The sequence below is a fragment of the Polypterus senegalus genome, chromosome 11 (assembly GCF_016835505.1).
Source record: "Polypterus senegalus isolate Bchr_013 chromosome 11, ASM1683550v1, whole genome shotgun sequence".
In the NCBI taxonomy this organism is placed as follows: domain Eukaryota; kingdom Metazoa; phylum Chordata; class Cladistia; order Polypteriformes; family Polypteridae; genus Polypterus; species Polypterus senegalus.
Genome location: NC_053164.1, coordinates 48,173,921 through 48,188,703, shown reverse-complemented (window position 1 = coordinate 48,188,703; position 14,783 = coordinate 48,173,921). Strand labels below are relative to the sequence as shown.

The following is a 14,783-nucleotide window of genomic DNA, read 5'->3' as shown; positions in this document are numbered from 1 at the left end:
AGAGAATTGTGATTATTTATTTACTTGTGTACGGTGGCTATGGTGATAGAAAAATATTAATAAAAAGAATAAGAATTAAAACTCTTCTCAGTACTTTTACCTGGTGTCCTGAGCGTTTGTCTGTCGGGTTAGAAAAGCAACAGCGACTCCTAATGTTACAATATCAATCACAGAAGATGACAAACAACATGACTCTGTGATGACTTTCCAGCACAATTTCACATTTCTAAAATATCAGACACTCACTTTTTCTGATAGACAATAACATGGTGCCTGACAGCAACGTTTACAGGTATGGGGATTTCTGTGTCAAATTATACAACTTGTGCTAACAGGAGTGCACCATGATTGCCTGGACTCATTAAGGTTATGCAATTAAAGTCCGTCACCGAACTTCCTTGGAAAAAACATGTTGTGTGACATGGCCTTTAAGGGGTCTCTGTAGCCACCAAGTCACCCTTTCTGAGAATGCCCAGTGTGAACGGCCCTGTCTCCTTAAACTGGTTACATGTGATATGTGAAGACCCTTCAAGGGAGGACATACTGTAGATGTGCTAACACATCTGCCATCCACTACCACACCATGTGAGTTCTCTTCTTCCCCTGAACTGCCCAGCCATGTGATCTGTTAGTATGCAATGACATCCTTTAAATATGATGGGTACAACGTAATTATTACAAAATGTTTGTTAGCATAGAATGGTACTAAATAAAATGAATCTTGTATGTTTATGTTTTAGGGAAGCCATGCTAATGAGATGTATATAAACAAACGTTTACCTAATGGAGATTTCTTCATGTAAATGTTTCTCTGTGTCACTGCAGCAAGACTGAAATGGAGAGAGCCTGCTGTGAAAAAGACACCCTCACAGTCGGATACTCGATTGTCTTGTGATTTAATAGAAGAAAATCACGTCCTGGAAGATGAGCAGAAACAAGATGGATGAGAGGATAACACAATGGGCAAAACAAAAACAAAATCGTTAAATAGGAAAAGGTGTAAACCAGAAAGTCAGAATTGCACATCATCAAAACTCAAAGTCAAAAGAAATAAAACGTCTTAATCCTTTTCCTGATTAGCTGCCATGCAACATGGGTGTAATGGTTAGGGTTCTTTAACAATTTTATTTCTCTTTGGACATATTTTTATGTATAGTTTATTCTTGGTTTGGATTACCAAGGAACATGTTGGGTTGTCTGATTCCTTACGGCTGCTGTTTTGAAGAACTTAATTTTATTTAGTGTCATGTTTTATAAAGTCCGCAGTTTTATAAATCCTGTTGCCAAGACACAACTGCAGGGGCGTGGCCATGGAGGGCGTGACATTTGACATTTGACAGGGTATATTAGTTGGCACTGGATGCCACCCCTCATGGGAATTTTTGGATAATGTTTTGGAAGAAAGCATCTCTGTCTGTTTCTTCAATTAACTCTTTGGTGTCTAAACTTTACTTTTCTAACATTGGGTTCCAACTTTTGCTGGTTATTGACTACAAACTTGGTCATCCATTTTCTTATCCTTTACTCCTCTCTCAGCCCTGCTTCAACTCGGCATGAAAAAAAAAAAAGAAAAACAAGATAGTGTTGTGAAAAACAACACTGTGATAAAGCGGGTCCACAGCTCAGAATGAAAGCCCAGTTCCATCCATCAATTATCCAGCCCGCTATATCCTAACTACAGGGTCACGGAGGTCTGCTGGAGCCAATCCCAGCCAACACAGGGCACAAGGCAGGAAATAAACCCCGGGCAGGGTGCCAACCCACCACAGGACACACACAAACACACCCACACACCAAGCACTCACTAGGGACAATTTAGGATCGCCAATGCACCTAACCTGCATGTCTTTGGACTGTCGGAGGAAACCCACGCAGATACGGGGAGAACATACAAACTCCACGCAGGGAGGACCCGGGAATCAAACTCGGGTCACCTAACTGTGAGGCAGCAGCGCTACCCACTGTGCCACTATGCCGCCCTAAAGCCCAGTTTTTAAATAAATAATAGTGGCATAAAGAGGGGACGTGGTAGTGTGGCCAGAGAGGTTCCTGGATGATGCGTGAGGCGGGTGTTTCCTTGTTTATGTGCACAGGTGAGGAATCGTCTGCATCCGTATTTGAAGTCGGGAGCTGCTAATCGCCACCCCTGAGCCACATCCCTGTAATAAATAGGAGAAGCAAAAGGCGGATGAGGGAAAACGGTAAAAGAAAGGAAGAGGTGGAGAGCAAAAGTGCAGTACTGGGGGAAAGAGAGTGGACGAGCCAGCCCGCTGTGAAGGAGAGAGGTCAGCGTAGTCAGGGGTCCCAGATGGAGCGAGTGATTGGCACTCGTGGGACAGGATTGTACTCACAGAGTTAATAGAGGAGTGGGTACGATCGGGGAAACGTCCACCCTAGGGATCCGAGGGACGATTTAGAGTGTGAGAAGGAAGACCGGAGGACCCTGAGCGGTCAGGCAGATCTCGGCGGAGGCAGCCATGAAGGGGATCGGTAGAATAAGGGCCGCGGTGGCTGAAGTCTCACCCGCTGAATATACCTTGGGTGAGCTGGAGAGACTGGGAAGGAGCAGAGCTTGGCTGGTCTGACCCTAATGTTGTCAGCAGGATTTTAATCTCATTTTAGCCTTGTATTAATTCCTGGGATTTTTATCTGTTTTTATGGATTATTTATTTAATAACGTTGTGAACACTGCACTATTTATTTGAACACTTTTGTTTTTGGTTTTGACATTTTAAATTAAAGCACTTTTCCACCGCCCCCTTGCTTTGTGATGTCTTCACTGTCCCGCTCATCTGGTTACATTACCAACGGTGTTGGGTTCAAGAGCTCCTAAAAAGGAGATAGGAGCATGAAGTGGAACCTGCATCGTTACAAACACAAAACAAAAATAAAACAAAAATCAGAGTCCAAGAAAAATATACAATGACTAAAAGAAAAATGTATTATGTCATATAAAAAATAACAAATATACTGAGAACCTGACAGCCCAGGTGCCTTGGGTGGCTCTTCTTTTGTTCAGCTAACTAAGATGGTAGAACTCTGCATTCTGTAATTAACAGCCCAATTGTGTTGTCCAGCAGTGAGGATACACAATTAAGAAGGGTGACACCTGAACAAGTTCTCACTGGTGACAGTCACATTTAAGACTTTCTCCAGTCTTGTATCAGACAAACAAATAGATGAAGACTTGAAGAAAAACATGAAATCCTGAAAACAGACCAGAGAATGAGAAAGCAGTCCTAAAACAATGAACAGGTAGTCAGGAAAGGTAGGCAGAAAAATGTTAACAAAAGCATAAAATGAGTATCCATAATCAAAAGTTATATATGTTGTGAAGATGGTGAATGCGGCCCCTAAGGGGCTGTTCCTCCGAAACCCCTCTTAACAGTGATACAATGGGAAACAAACACAGCTTTTCATCTCCTCTTTGCTGGTTCATCTGCTAGCCTGCAGTTTGCTGCCATGCCGCGTGATCTGCATCTTGTGCGGGGCTTTGAACATTTAGCTGTCCTAGTGTCTTACTGTCTTGTCTCTCTTGCTCCAGACATCCTCTGCTCTGGTCGCCGCTTCCGAGCCACTACGTTCTTTTTGGGGAAGAAGAGTTTGTGTTCTTTCTTGGAGAGGCGGAGCTGTGGCGACTGGTTTCACAGTGTGCTCGCAGTGATCTCTCTTGGAAGAGACTTGTGTTTGTTCCGCCTGTATTCGAATAAAGTTTCTGTCTCTTGAAAACCCTGAATGAACCTGTGCAACTTTTTGACCCAAGTGTGACAAGATTAATGTGCCATTTTTTCATGAATTGAAGTCTTGTCATTGTGTACCTATCACAATAAATTATGACACCTGGCTTAACCCTTTTAGGGTGGATGTCAACTTTTGTCGACAGGAGGGGTTGAGGGCAAATGTTGACAAAAGTCGACATCGAGGGATAGAGGGCAACAATCAGCTGTTAATGGCGACAAAACTCACTGTCACGTCACAGGCATTCCCTCTGTGCTTGGAGGAATGTTAGACTGTTTGAGTCAGCAACTAATCCTTGCGTGTGCGTGAGTTGCAAAATGTAGACAAATGTAAACAAAGGCAAGATGGCATCGACATTTCACATGGGAGCGAAGCAAGTGCAGAAATGAAAATACTCAGCAGACGATGTTTTGTGCATTATCGCTGAGTCGGACTATGATTTTTCAGAATCAGATTTTATTGACAGTGATCAGGAGATCGAGCAAGAGAGTGAGAAGCCAGCATCAGCTGATCGGACACCAGCCGATGCCGCCCCAGCTGATCGGCTGCCAGCTGAGTGAATTTGCGCAGCCAATGCACCTACGGCAAGGTTCGCGTGGCAGGAATACCCAGACATTGATCCGAGGGAGCCGAACTGGCTTCCGGACTTTACAAGACGGCATGGCTTGCTGTTGGACAAAACAGATTACCAGCCGCTGGACTACTTCAGGCTGCCCTCTCCTGATGCCACTTTTCAGCTACTACCAGACGAGACAAACAGTTATGCAGAGCAATTTTTTGAATCACCGGCTGTGCTTGCATTGCATTCTCATTTTTCAAAGTGGAAATCCACAACAAAAGACGAGATGAAGGGCGTTGTGGCAGCATTACAAATAGAGATGGGACTAGACTGGTGATATAACTTCAGGGAGCATTGTTCCAAATGTGCTTTGTCCCCTGGTGGGATGAAAATGCAGCTGTTCATAGAAAAGTCAATTGATTTCCATGCTCTTTTCTTGGGTTGGCGTTTTTGAGGTGCACTACAATAAGATGGGTGAAGAAAATACTCATACAAAGTTGCAAAGAAATGAGTCGGGGAGAGAAAAAATGAACATTCAGTTTACTTTATTGCATCTTTCATCTGGTGCCAGTTCAGAGCACCTTATCCCTCGATCCATTTTCAGAATCCACCTATTCCAACATGGTGTTTTGGAGTCACAGGCTATCTTAGCATCAGTGGGCACAGCACAAAAAGCATCACTGGCTGGAGTTGCAGTTTATTACACCTACAAATAATGAAAGGGAGCCAGTCTAGAGACACCAATCAATGGAATGTGCATTTTCTTGGGTTGTGAGAGTGAACCAAAATATGCCAAGAGACCCTCACACAACAATAACAACATTTATATCTATAGCATAGCAGTGGCATGTAAAGACTAGAAGATTCCCAGGGCAAACACCTTGATTGTATGCCCCCTAAGGTGAGGTACTGCCAAAGTGAATGGTAAAGGAGGCACATGAATATGATAAAGAAAGGCATATTAAATAAGAAATAAACACTTTATTCCAGTGGTTCTCAACCTGTGGGGCGGGCACCCCTAGGGGGCGTGAAGTAACAAAAAGGGGGGCGCGAAGGTGTGAAAAAAAGAAAACAAGAATCAAAAATATGAAAAGAAATCTGTTGAAACCAAAACAAATGAACTTAAACTACATTCTGATACTAGAACAATAAATATAGAGTTAGATCAATGTCGATAAAAGTTAAGTAGGTATAATAAAATATGCACCTATATTTTAAAAAAATGTTAGGGGGGACGCGATTAAAACTGTTACGAAAACTCGGGTCACAAATACTTAAAGGTTGAGAAATGCTGCTTTATTCAAATGAAATATTCATTTAAGTTTGTTTCCCTAAATTAGTTCTCCTCACCGAAAACAATTGTACTACTTCATTTTTTACATCATCTGTGAGAAATTCTTTATCAATGCTGATTAAAGCCACGTTGGTCAGACGCTTTTGTGATATGGAAAATTTGAAAGGTCAAGAACCCTGACCAAACTCCTGCACATGCAAGAATTATAACATAACCCAGACTTACTCGGACTACACCCGACTACATATTTCTCCGACTTTACTTACTGGGCTAGCTAGAAAATGAACACGAGAGATGAAATAAGTGAGGTAAAGTCAGTTTCAGAAAAACACTTTACTGCACCAAGGTTGGACAAATGACCCTAAACACGTTCACTGTGCATACGGGCTGATGGAGGGAGAGGGAGCGGAGCATCTCTCTCGTGCTGAAGCCCTAATCAAGGTTGTTTTTCACTCATGGGTTCAGTTTTCTACCCCATGTGAAATAAACATAGTTCTCATAATATTTTCAAGCCCCCTCAGGCCCCCCGCACACCACTGTAGCACAGTGGTGAGGTCTCGTCTGGAGTACTGTGTGCAGTTTTGGTGTCCAGGTTATGGGGGGACATGGCAGCGCTGGAGAGGGTCCAGAGAGGAGCAACTGGGCTGATTCCAGCACTGTGGGGAAGGATTGGAAGAGCTGCACTTGTGCAGGAGAAGATTGGGAGGTGACCTGATGGAAGTGTTTGGGATTATGAGAGGAATTGGTGCACTGGATTGGGACTGTTAACATAAAATAAGTTTGGTGAGAGCACGTGGACACGGTTGGAAGCTTACTCAGGGTGGGTTTCGCACAGACATTAGGAAGTTTTTCTTTACACAGGGAGTGGTAGACATTTGGAGTGGGCTGCTGGGTGGTGTGGTGGACAGTGGGACTTTGGGGACTTTCAGAACTCGACTTGATGTTTTTTTGGAAGAGGTGAGTGGATAGGGCTGGCGAGCTTTGTTGGGCTGAATGGCCTGTTCTCATTTAGAGTGTTCTAATGTTTGAATGTTTCACACAAACAATGAAGCCTAAAGTACTTTACACGATGTCAAAGTAGTTACATGCAAATAAAAACAAGTTAAAGTTAGATAAGAGAAATAATGCATTAATAGCATACAATTACATAAGATAGATATATAATTAATAGAAGTAGAGTTCTTAAATATAGAATTGTTTTGTTAAGTCTGTAAATGACAGTCTAATGATAAGGTTGGGTGGCCAGGCTGGATAGAAAAAAGCAAAAAAAAAAAAAAAGAACTCCAATTAAGCTGAAGGAAAAAACAAAATCTATAGGGGTTATAAGCCCAAAAGGCCACTCAAACCCAACCGGGCATTCTGCCTAGCATAAATGCCCATCAATAATTCATTATTGTTTTTATTTAAGGCTTCATCTTAGAGGACTCAATGCAGGTGGTCTCATGGCAGGTTGGAGTATCCACTTTGATTCAAACATTCGGATATAACAGGTGGCTGCCGAGGACTTTGATTAGGTGGCGGTGGGGCTGCAGTGGTAGAAGACTCTTAGTGGTATTCCAGATCCTGGATTTCAGCCCCAAGACTCTACAGCAACCCCTCAGAAAAGCCAGTTCGGTCTATTTTATGTGTTCACGGCACTCTACACTTGCTGAAATTGGATGGTAGGTCTTCTTATTGTTGCTCTTCTGACTCCGATGTAACGCAGACACCGAGTGCCAAAATGGATCCTCTTGCACTTTACATGGCTCTGTAGGGGGCTCACTTTTCTTAAAGGGACTGCTCACCATTGCCACATCTAAATGGAACTCTATCTGTGACATTGCAGGCTTGCTGTTTTTATAGGTGAACCTGCTGCTGGTGATGGGACGCCAGTTCATATTATGGGTGACTCTAATGCAATTTGTCTTTTGTATCACTAAATAACTGGCTATTGTGGACAGGCTCCAAGAACGACATTTCTGATTTACAACAGGCTTGCTGAAAGACCACTGAAATCTTGTAAATAAATGAATATAAAATAATGGGAGCCAATAGCCTGCAGGCCCCATGCTCTTCACATTCTCTCCTTTGTTTTCCTTTAAAATATACATCTTTAAAAGCTTTGCACTATCATTTCCATTCTGAGGGCTAAGGGGAGTCTTAATGTTTTATTAATTTATACATAGTTATTTATTTATCAGAAGGAAGCTACAAATTCTAAGAGCATAGTACAATTACAAACACACTAGTGGAACATGGGGACCTCCAGTCCTCAAATAAAAAGGAATCAAAAAGGGTGAAATCCACAAATGTAATGATCAACCTGATTATGAATTCTGAACATGATGGCACCATGTACTGGGGGACTCATTACCTTTAAAAGTAATCTAGTCACATTAGTCAATACTTACAAAAAAGTAATCAACTATGTTATATAATTACCTATTATAAAACGAGATCTGTTACAAACATTGCGTCACATTTACTTCTTTTGTATAAAAAAACTGTACATTAGAGTGGCCAGCATGTCATTAAATCCTAAGCTCATATCTGAAACTTCATTTCACAAAACTGACCCGAAACACTGGCAAACATGATCATTTTCCTGCATTTTATAAATATGTGTAGTCCTTGTAGCGCTGGGCGGTAAATAGCATCCAACCTCTTTTAACATTCCCAACCTGTGCCACATTAACAAATGTCTGACTCACTTGAGAGATGAAGAGGATCAGCCTGCCTGTGTAATGCAGGTCGCCGTCAGCACCTGTTGCCACATTTCTTATCCCATCCCATATGTGGACTGAGCGCACGTCCAAGCAGGTAGTGCACACACCTTTCACAAAAGCAAGCAGTCCTGGTCACTCTGTGAGGGTATTCAGTTGGTAAAGTTGGTTTCATGTCAGACCTACAGCATGATCGCTTGGCCATAGCTAAAGTGTCAGTGATGTAGGACTTTGCATGCTGGTTACCTTGCCTGCCAGTGCTACGTGGAGGTGCGCATATCATGCTGTACGTTTAATTCAGGGATCACATTTGGGTCAGATTAGTGGTGTAAATAATTGGCTGTACTTGTCATTAGTAGCACAGCAGTGCACGCATATCCTGCAACGTCAGGTCCGCTGCCATATCTATGCCATCCATGAAAGGTACTTGAAGTCCAATTTCGGTTCTACCATCCCACGATCGCCCAACTCATGTGCCACATTGTATGTGTCATGGCATAAGCTGTTATAAAACACATTTTTATGGAGCACTGGTGGGTTCTGAGGGTCACACAGTCAGTCAGTAGTAATGGTTGAAACAGCAGCCTTTCAATTTGCCATTCAATGTCTTAACTGCTATGCAGCACTTTCATTGGTTAGAATTTCTTTTATATTAGGGGGTCCGTTTATTAGCAGTGCTGCCTCATGGCTCAGAATCTGAATCCTGTACTTGATTGTTGTCTGTATGGACTCTGCATGTTCTTCCTGTGTCTGTGTAACCAGCTATTTCAGTTTTCCTTCCACGTCTCTAAAGACATGTGTGACAGTTTAACTGGTGAATGAAACTGGATGTGGGGGTGTGTGTGATTGCCCCTTTAAGATTGACTGGTGTGCTGACAACAGCTGGTTCCTTCCCTACAGCCGTTGCTGGCAGGAAAGGCTTATCCTCCACACTGACTATCAGTTGGATTAAAGAGGTCTGAGATGGCATGATGCCTTCACAAATAAAAACTAAAGAGTAAACACTCCAGCTGATACTCTTAAAGAAATGAGATCACAAAGACACACTTGTAAATCATCCAGGTTCTTGGGAAAATATGTTTGAGGCAAGGCTGTACAATGGCCAGGGGAGCTATTCCTCTTTCTTTTCACTTTGCTCTTCACATTTTTTCATCTCTTGAAAACAACAGCGGCTGCTCTCAGTTCATGTAAAGCTCTGCGGAGTCCAATGCCACCTCCATGTGAGGCAAGCAGCTGGCAAAGTTGTAGGAGGTCAAGAAAGTGAAAAGAAAGAGAAGATGAGCTGACAGAACTCAGAGAGACAGTCGGGCTGCCGGCTGAAACTGGAGGCTCAGGCTGTTGCCGCTGCTTTGACTTGGAGAGGATGGGCTTACAGATGAATTTTTACAGCTGCACTCCTTTGTTTAAAAATGCATAGCCTGAATCTCCAAACTACTCCAAAGTCTTGAAGCACCTCATTAGACTTTCAGGTCACGTAAAGGTAGTTGAGGGGGTCTTACAGATGAAATTCCTTTTTTAAAAATGAATGGAAAGCTAGTAGTTCTGCTCTTTATTTGTTCTTGGTTAGCTTTTAAAGCAAAATGGCTTCACTCTCCATCTAAGCTGTCAGGCATCAGATTCCTGAGGTCTTTCTTTTGATTTTAGTGGAATCAATGGTTTATTATCAAGAATAATACGAACAATTTGCCCATTTTCCATGCAAATATTCTCTGTGGGTTTCCTGGTGGGCTGAGTGCTGTATTTTTCCTTACGAGGTGGCAAAAAGAGTTGGGGTTAAATCCAACAGAGAAAATGGGAGCTGTTAAGGTGCAATACCGATATTTGATTAAACTGAGAAATTAGGGGTGAGTATAAATAGCAGACCAGTGGGTAAGAAACGGGTATTTAATGAGTGGTAAAAGATCTCTCTGAAAGTCAATATATAAATTAAAGACTGACACAATGATAGAAGATTCCAACCCTCAAGTCGAATGCTTGCATCTGACAGATTTATACATTTTTCTGAGTATCGTGTATCCACCAAAGGTTTGTTTTCTTTAAAACTTGTATTTACTGGCATTTCATTTTTGTTTCCTTTGCCACATTTACTAACTTCAATAAAAAGGTATTATCACTGCATTTGAGCTCTCGAGATCTGGTCAGGGTCAGGTTGGGGAGTATGCAGTGGTACAGTGTGTTGCTTCACTCACCACACGACGAAACAGCTTGGGATCCTGGTTGGCAACCTCCCAGGCAGACACACAGTCCAGTCCCACCCTTCCGGAAATGACCATCTACTGTATCTGCTGCAGCCAGATGTTACATGGGTATGCCCTTGGCCTGGTCCAGTGACACGGATCCTCAATAATGATCGCGCCACGTGGTCATAGTTCCATAAGTGACGCTCTCCGTCAATGCAAGTATTGTGTCTCATTCGGGACTCATGAGCAACCACTCATTTGAGCCAGTGGTTCCCAAGGATTCCCTGAAAAATACCGTCCATGTTTCGCAACCACACAGCAAGACAGAAAGCACCAGGACTCTAAAGACTTGGACCTTCATCATTTTGCAAAAATATTGGGAGTGTCACACACCCCTTTCCAGCGACCTCAAAGAAGTAAAATTTTAAACATAGTTAACAGTAACATTTTTAGCATGTAGATTCTAGACCATACCAGAATTATCTGTTATTTGTGTAGACTTCGCTTACATAAACATTAATTTACTAACTAATAATGTCTGCCCCTCATTTGATAATGACCAGCGAGACATGCTTGATCTTTTTTGATTGGCGTCCGATCTTTGTGATACCCACTGACATCATCATCATCTGACAAAATGTAGTCCTCTAGATTTAAATATTACAGTAAGTAAGAAGAGAGCCTCACAACCACACACTTACCAGGAAAATCTACTGACTATGAACTGCCTCATTGCAAACTGCAACACCTCAACTTCAGAACCGTATGACTTTGAAGTGAAAAAGAACAAACCACAAAAACATGGAAAGAACACGCAGACTACGCGCACTGCATGACTTGAACTGCACACCGCACTCTCATGGCTTCACTAACTACCATGCAGGTGCGTGTTTTCTGTGCAACATGATGCCGTCAGACTGTTGAAAATCGATTTTCTACTCATGGGCCTGTTCTTTCTGCACTAGAATTCTGCACTTCTTTCAAACAAGAGCATTATACTGCTGCCTTCTTTTCCACAAAGTCATTGGAGAACACATTTGTTTTTTCTTTTGTAATTTAGGACAGTCTTCCTCAGCGATGGGTGTCAATCAAGGTCCAGAATAATGTCTTGTGCCATTCTGCATTCCTGACATTGATCTCTTTTCTTTATTGTTCACACTGCTTGTGGATTAGGTGAATTGGTGTTGCTAAATGGGCACAATTGTGTGTCTGTGTGTTCACATTGCGATGGACTGGTGTCCTATCCAGAGATTGCTCTTGCTTTGTGACCTTGCTCAGTATAAACAGTGTAAGTAAATGGATGCTAGGTGGCACTGTTGCCCACTTTTTTCCCAACAGACAGACGCAGGACACAGGTTAAAAGCACAAAGAAGACTTTTAAAATTTTTCTTCTTTCAAAATAGTACCTCCAAAGCACCACCGCCACAATAAACACATCAATAAAGCAATAATAATTCCTAATTTCTCCTCCACACCTGCCAGCAAGCTCTGTCCTCTACTTCTCAACTCCGGCTCGCTTCCTGAGTTCACAGCAGTCCTTTAAGTAGTCCTTGACCCGGATGGAGGACTTGTATTTTTTTCAGCCCAGAAGTACTTCTGTGCTTCCATCCCCGTGACTTCATCGCTTCTGGGCTCTGTAAACAGTAGGGAATCCCCAGTCTCCTGGGCGGCACCCATGGTACCCAGCAGGGCTGTGTTGCTGAACTCCAAGTTCCATAATGCCCTGTGGGCATCCGGGGCACTGCTGAAGTCCAGGGAAGCTGCCATCCTTCATCCTAGGGGATGCAGAGTCCTTGATAAGCTGCCTTCCCCCATCCTTCCATTACTGGGGCGTCCCGGTCGGGATTACAACAGGTTTGAAAGATGGATGGATGGCTGTGACTAACTTTAAGGGAGCAAATAATATTGGACATTTCATACCCTTTTTGCTGTTGTGTGTTGCATGACCTCGATTTGGAAAAGCTCAAACCAGAAGTGCCAATGGGTGACTAAGAAAAAAAAAAAGGAAAAGGTGGTCCTGGTTTTAATATGGGTGCTGGCATTAGGCACATTCCCACTGCAGGAACTTTATTCAAAGATTTTTTAGTAACTCATCATTCCCACCACAGGACCTCAGGCCATGTGTAGTTCCTGGTAGGAAGAGCCTGGTACTTTTTTAGCCCCTACAACCAGAAACTACCGAAGGTGGTGCTTGGGCAATGAATTGTGCTGAATTGTTGACCACAAGCACTGGGACCATCTTATAAATGTGTTACTAGTTTGGTCTTTGGAGAGTTATCATTGAAGATGGAGTGCTGGACTTTGCACCACGTCACTCTACATAGCAGTCTCCCTGATGTGCAATGCCAAGCAGCTCATTGAAGCAATAGTTTCCCCACCAACCCCTGAATACACCTCACTCCACATCACATCATTCTTCTTTGCATTTTGCATATTTTGCATAAACGATACAGTTTTCTGTTGTGTGGTGTGAATGCAATACACTAAAGTGGCCAGGGATCACAGGTGGTCCGGGGTCTGCATTATACAGGAAGTCATTGGTTCCTGAAAACAAAGTTCCTGTGGATGGAAAACGTCTATTGAAGTCTCATCACTAAACTGTAAAGCTTAGGTTGCATATATGCACACATTAATTCATAATTAAATACATTTATATAGCGCTTGCCTAACTCAATCAAAGCCCTGTAGGTAGGGAGATGTGATCCACTTCAACAACCACCAATGTAAAGCGGTCACCCGGATGATGCGAAAGCAGCCAATCTTGTGCCAGTAAGTTCACCACACATTCAGCAATTAGGTCTTGATGGAATGAGAGAGAGAGCCAATTAGAGATGGGGATGATTATGGGGCCAGAATCACCAGTTCATGGTGGGCAATTTAGCCAAGACATCAGGAAACACCATACTCTTTTTGAAAGATACCCAGGGATCTTTTATGAGCACAGCGATTTCAGTTTTACATCTCATCCAAAGGACAACATCCATTGTTACAGCCCAGTGTCCCCTTCACTGGACTGGGAAATTGGGATCCACACACAGACCACAGGATAGGTGCACCCTGCTGGCTTCACTAACACCTCTTCCACCAATAACTCAAGCTTTTTCTGGTTGGTCTTTCTTCCAAGTACTGACGAAACCCAGACTTGCTTATTTTCAGGTGGCAAGGCTGCTTAAAAAAAAACAAAAAACGGGAGAGTATGAATGCAGTCCTCCACTACCACAAATTATGCATATGGGGAATTCACAAGGTTCAGCACATCTCTCTGGAGAACCACCTTAGGGATCAGGGTATCTCCGCTGCCAGGTAAATATGAGTATAGTAAATACTGCAGGGTAAATTAGTCCTGAGCTTGCAGCATCCAACACAAAGACAATTTCACATATTTTCTAGAAAACTAACTACACTGAGCACGTGATAGACCAGTGCATCCTAAACTCGGTCCTGGGGGTCTACTATGGCTGCAGGTTTTTGTTCCAACCAGACTCATAATCAATGACAACTCCTTAAAACACCGAGTTCAATTAATTAGCTGGTACTTTTTTTCGTCTTCTCTTATTCTACGTTTAGAAAAGCACAGCAGCGTGATTTTACATTTAGAAGACATTTAGAAATATTTCTGCTCTTGCTATAGATTTAAATTCTTAATTCTGTTTTGTTGATTTCATTATATTTGCCCTTTCTCTGTGTAGTTTTCCCCGTTCGTTGTATCTTATTAATGACAATTAAAAACAAGCAGAGCAGACACCCAGGCAAACAACACTGAATAATTAAAGGCTGCAACTATTTTAGCATGAGACCCACTAATTAGTATATAATGGAAAAGTAGAATAAAAATCAAGATGAAAATATTGTTAAAAAGAAAAAAAAACATTATTCCTATAACTGCTTGTTACATTTTAATATATATATATTTCTTTTTTTTGCCAAACTTAATTTTCTAATTTTTATATTATTCCCGTAGTGAAAAGTCAAGCAAAATGTCACCTTTTATTGGCTAACTAAAAAGATTACAATATGCAAGTTTCTGAGTCAACTTGGGCCCCTTCTTCAGGCAGTTTGTACTCAGATTATAAATTGCCTAATCTGCTATATACTAACTACAGGGTCACGGGGGTCTGCTGGAGCCAATCCCAGCCAACACAGAGCGCAAGGCAGGAAACAAACCTCAGGCAGGGCGCCAGCCCACCGCAGGGTACACACACACTAGGGACAATTTATGATCACCAATCCACCTAACCTGCATGTCTTTGGACTGTGGGAGGAAACCCACGCAGACACGGGGAGAACATGCAAACTCCACGCAGGGAGGA

General features: G+C 42.5%; 1 pseudogene; it reads right to left on the bottom strand.

The window, feature by feature from the left end:
* Nucleotides 1–13,658: 13,658 nt before the first annotated feature.
* LOC120539848 lies at nucleotides 13,659–13,784 on the bottom strand (annotated as a pseudogene).
* Between the last annotated feature and the right edge of the window lie 999 nt (nucleotides 13,785–14,783).